Source organism: Bubalus kerabau, chromosome 14 (genome assembly GCF_029407905.1).
Source record: "Bubalus kerabau isolate K-KA32 ecotype Philippines breed swamp buffalo chromosome 14, PCC_UOA_SB_1v2, whole genome shotgun sequence".
In the NCBI taxonomy this organism is placed as follows: Eukaryota; Metazoa; Chordata; class Mammalia; order Artiodactyla; family Bovidae; genus Bubalus; species Bubalus kerabau.
Genome location: NC_073637.1, coordinates 65,198,452 through 65,203,825, shown reverse-complemented (window position 1 = coordinate 65,203,825; position 5,374 = coordinate 65,198,452). Strand labels below are relative to the sequence as shown.

Here is a 5,374-nt window from a genome sequence, read left to right as displayed (position 1 = left end):
TGCCCACTAACATCGAGAGGCTCTGGATAAAGATGAGGTCAAACCACCAGGCAGCAGCTGAGGTGCCCAGGGAGACTCCTGAGGGTGAAATGAGAGCCCTGGATCACGGCAGAAGAGGCTGCAAAGGAGATGGGCTGAGGAAGGAATCAGGGGCACAAGGGGTTTCTGGTGGGAGTGGTCACTAGAGGCAGATTCAGACTGAGTCCAAGTAGGATGAGAACACCTAGCATCCCAAATTCACAGTCATTCACAGAGTGACTGTGAATGATATGAAACAGCCCTGGTGGTGTTCATCCTTGGCTGCTTCTCAGCTGAGGCTCCTGGAGCAGAGGAAGGAACTAGAATGCAGAAGGACCCAGGAAGACCAGATGGAGTTGTCTTGAAGTGAGCCCTCCGCTCAGAGCAAAAGAAAAGGACTGATGAGACCAAGGCAAGGATGAGTAAATCAGGATGACATAAATGAGTGAGAAGCTAAAAGGAAAAGAAACTACCTACCAGGGAGCCTAGGGCCCGGCTGAAGGAGCAAAACTCAGCCCAATGTTCACTCAACAAGAACCGTCCGGTCTGTACAACCCACACGAGGCAACACAGGGGAGGCACTCCATCGGATAGTCTTAATAGTCGCTGTCACAGCCACGAGAGCAAATGTGTTTGGAATCAATGGATTTGGGTTTGGTTCCCAGCACCGCAGAGGAGTATCTCCTTGGAAAGCATTTCAGTTTTCTTTTTTTTTAATTTATTTATTTATTGTTAGTTGCACTGGGTCTTCACTGCTGCACTGAGGCTTTCCCTAGTTGCAGTGAGCTGAGGCTACTCCTCGTTGCCATGCTCGGGCTTCTCATTGCCGTGGCTTCTCTTGTTGCAGAGCGCAGGCTCTAGAGCGCAGGCTCAGTAGTTGGGGCACACAGGCTCTTGTTGCTGCAAGGGATGTGGGATCTTCCCGGACCAGGGATCGAATCTGTGTCCCCTGCATTAGCAAGCAGATTTCTATTCGCTGTACCACCAAGGAAGTCCCCATTTCAGTTTTCTAAGCATCCATTTCCTTATCTGTAAAATGAGATAATAGTGCCTCATTTGCTGCTTTGCTGCAAGGACCATACCTCATTCATTCATTTATTCAATGAGTATTTAATCATGAGCCAGACATAATGCAAGATATGGTGATACAAGAGCAAACAGCACAGACACGGCCCTTCGCCTCCTGGAGATAAACATTAAATAGATTATAACATGAACAACACCTCTACAATTGCTAGAAGGGAGAAGAAAGATGAAGCATGTTAGATACTAAATATGTAATACCTGGGACATAGTAGGTGCTGAAGAAATGATATTTCTGGGAAGATATTTACAGGGATCACATACAGCAAAATTGTGAGAAGAGATATTTTACATTCAGTATCCACAGTTTCCCTCTCCTGAGGAACTCTGGTATTTCAAGTTTTTCATATCAAAGTTAGTACTTATCTGGCACCATTAAACAGCTCCAGGAAGAAGTCAGCAGAATTGGGGGAGAGGGGGCATTGTTTCAGGGTCTTCAGAACGGCTCTTTGTGGCAACACCCTCTGAGAACACTGGTAGCTTACACTGTCATTCACAACGTCCACTCGCTCTTGAATTTCTTACACATAAAAACAAAGGTTTGAAAAGCATTTTCTCCTCGGGCATTCATTTATTAGAAGCAGCATAAAGGTGCTTTCTTGTGAGGGTAAGCTGCATAGTATCTTGGCGCCTCTTTGGTTTTTAAAAAATTTTTGGAACAACAAGGACACAAAGCTGACTCACTTGGAAGTAAAGGTTGCCAGCAGGAATGAGGAGTCAGTAGGAGAGGCATCTTACAACCGGTAACAACGCTGTCGGGACAGCGTGTTCACATCCAGCAGGGGTTGTGACGCTGCACGACTCCTGACACGTACCTGCAATAGAGCGGCTCACCTGAGCGCCGGGAACTGGGGCTGGACCCAAGCCAGGCGTTTCCCAAAGCCTGGCCCGCCACAGCACACTTCTCCACAACAAGAAGAAACCAGAAGGGGGCCACAGTGTCGGGGGGTGGGGGGGACACGGCTGGGAGGGGCCAGCCCCAGGCTCCCGCCTTTCATCTCAACCAATGTTCGGTGGGCAGCCCCCAGGCCCACATACACACAGGCATTGAATCAGGGCCCAGTGACCAGGCTCAGAGGGAAACGGGGAGGCAGCAGCTGAAGGAAGCCTGGGCCTGGGAAAATGCTGCTGAGGCCAGGCCTGGGAACAAAGGCGGGCAGGTTAGTACAGCTGCGGGTGCTCTGCCAGAAGCATGTCGTGCAGGTGAGAGAGAGACTGAGTGTATGTGTGTGAGAGAGACAGACAGGGAAAGTATGAGTGCATGTGAATGTGTGGATGTGTGAGTGTTACATGAGCTGGTGTGTGTTTTTGCACATAGGCAGCAAGCGTGTCATCAGCCAGAATGTGTTCAAGGCTGTATGTGTCTGGGGGCACGTGAGAATGTAGGTTGTGTGTGAAATGTCTGAGACTGTGTGTGAGAGAGAGAGAGAGAAAGAGTGAGAGAGAGAGGCTGCTTGTATGAAGAGCCCACCTGAAGGTGTTTAGAGATAAAGCAGCTTTAGCTGCCCTGGGTTACAACTCTGAGGCATGCCTGCTCCCAATGAGCGAGCGCACTACAACTATTCTGAATTCTCATTACGGGAAAATCTGAAGGAGTAGAGTCCCAGAGTTCCCTGAGCCACTTATCCCTGGGAGTGAAATTCCTACACACCAGCGGGTATCATGTAGAGTCTTTCCCAATTAGCAATCATAACACCTGAAGCTTTGAACGGTTGTTGTATGTTTATCTTTCTCTTCAAGCTCACTCTGCTGGCTCTCATAACCAAGTTCAGACAACCTTCTGTCTGCCAGCCACAAAGACAACGCCCACAGCCCCCAACCCAGACGGAGATCGGAGTCATTTCCATGATCGCTGTGTGTGTTCTGCTGACTTTTTATTTAATTGTGCTTTATGGTGTGCCTGTTTCCATCAAGGATTTGCGCAGGCTTACAATATTAAAAAACACACATCCAACAGAAATGTTTCAGAAGCACACAAAACTCAGAACAAAACTCAAGCCACAGGAAGGGAAAGATGTTCCAACGTGGGTGTTCCATGGCTTAATTTTTCACGTGTGGTAAAACAGAGTCATGAGAAGTGCAATACTGAGTAATAGGAAGGTGTCTTTAGGAGTTTTACTCTGTCTGGATTTTAATTATTGTGCTGTTTGCTTAAATTCTCCAGGTCTCACTCTTCCCATCACTAAAAACAGGGGCAACAGCCCTACCTCATAGGATGGAGAACAAAGTAAGATAATGGACACTAAGTGCTTAATACACTGCCTGGCACACAGCAAGCAATATGTTTAGCAGTGCTGCTGCCATTTGCTTTTTTAAAGTTCTTTTTATTGCAGTAAAAGTCATATAAAGTATACTATTTTAACCATTTTTAACTGTATGGTTCAGAGGCACTAAGTACATTCCCCTTGTCGTGCAGCTCTCACTGTCATCTGTCTCCTGAATTTTTCACTTTCTTAAACTGAAACTATGTCCCCATTAAACACAGACTCCCCATTTCCCCTCCATCTCCCACACACCCCACTTCTGGCATTTACCAATGCACTTTCTGACTCTATGAATTTCACTACTCTAGGTACCTCGTATAAGTGGAATCCATGTTGTTGTCATTTTCACTGACATTGTAGGATTTCACTCACACCCTAGTTGCATCCCTTTTAGGCTGCGTGCACAGATCGAGAGGAGACTTTCCACTCTCTGGTCTGATGCAAAGAGCAATGAGGTGAATGTACCCTGCACTCCTGGCATTCAGAGCCCAGGAGTGGGCGCTGCACATGGCACGCTGTCACCCACGGCAGCGAGGTTCTTCAGGCTGCATGGGAGACTGCATGACTCAGTATTTCTTTCATTTCCTTTTACAGTTTTGGTTTTGTTTGCAAGCTCTGTTGGACATTTGCATGAGCTGTTTGGCCTGTGGGCTCTGTGATCACCAAGCATGGAGCTGAGCTGAGCTGCAGAGAAGCCGTGTGCTCAGCTGCAGGTCAGGCCGCACTGAGACCATGCCAGGGCTGTGGAGGACCACGGTCCCCCCCTGGGGCAGCCGGGCTCAGAGACTGCTGCTGGCCTATTTGATGGACAGAGCCAATAGCTGAAACACCTCCATGTGGGTTCTCCACTCAACCCAAGATACCTAGACGCAGGATGCATCCACTCTTCATGTCTCCAGCGGGCAGGTGAGAGGGGCTCCATGCTCTCCTCAAACAGCAGTCAATGCTCAAGAGAATCCCACTGAGCCCTCTTACCTGTTCAAGAACCATGCTCTACCTCCCAGCTTTCCCTTGGCATGGGCTCGGTTTCCCGGGCTCCTGAGGAGTGTACCATCTAGTCAGGAATGTGCTTGGGACTTACCTCAAGAGCCATCAACCTCATCTTGCCTAGTATTTGTTTTCCATGTGGATGTCTATCTTCCATCCTCTCCCTCCACTCATCAAAGTGGGTTCAAAGGCTGCAGTGTTTCATGATTTATTTCTGCATCTCCCTCCTCATCTCTTAGCCCAGGTCTACTTGGTGCTTACCACCTAAGTGCCTTATAAATATTATATTTATAAATATTTGTAAATAGGAGCTATATAAGCATTGTTGGGTCAGAGCATGAAAGTAAGTGAACAAAGGAATAAAGCATTTCACAGAATGAGAAAGATGTTAAGGCAAACATAAACCCTGGAGCCCATTTGATGAAGCACCTGCATATAATAACAGTCAAGGAGATAGAGGTGGCAGCTCCCTGGGAGGTGATGAAACTCAGCAGTAGGACAGGAGTCCAGGTGTCCCACTCATGCTGGACCCCATGCTGCTTCTCAGTTCCTCTCGGTCTTCATCTACCACTCTTCTGCAGGAGTCTCCCTGGGTCTCTGTCAGCTCCTCCTCTCGCTGAATCACTAGTTCATTAACCAGGGTACAACTCAGCCCCACTGCTCATTGCAAACCAAATCAATAAATATTGATTGAGTGCCTACTATGTCGACAGCCAGGTGAGAACGAGCGAAGGCAGGAAGCACAGAATAGAGAAGCTGTGTGCAGCTTATCTACCTTATTGATGGTCAGTCTGACACCCAGGTCACGTTCATAGCATAGTCCAAGAAGGCAGCAGACGTGTGCGGGCTTTCAGCGGGGAAAGATAAGGGGGTGGGGGAGGGTCTCTAGGGGCTCCAGAGAAAGCCTCTTTCTCCCTCAGGCAAGAGGGAGAGGAGAATGTTGTGTAAATAATGAGTGCATACTACACCCTGTTCATGTACAAGAATTCCAAGAATGATTAAACTCAACTGTGGCTCTAGGA

General features: G+C 48.0%; 1 long non-coding RNA gene across 1 annotated transcript; it reads right to left on the bottom strand.

The window, feature by feature from the left end:
* Positions 1–755: 755 nt before the first annotated feature.
* Positions 756–2,516, bottom strand: LOC129627306 (uncharacterized). The gene is made up of 3 exons (XR_008702539.1): positions 2,140–2,516; positions 1,786–1,916; positions 756–1,047 (listed from the first exon to the last, which is right to left on the bottom strand). It is a non-coding gene; the product is annotated as an uncharacterized LOC129627306 (long non-coding RNA).
* Between the last annotated feature and the right edge of the window lie 2,858 nt (positions 2,517–5,374).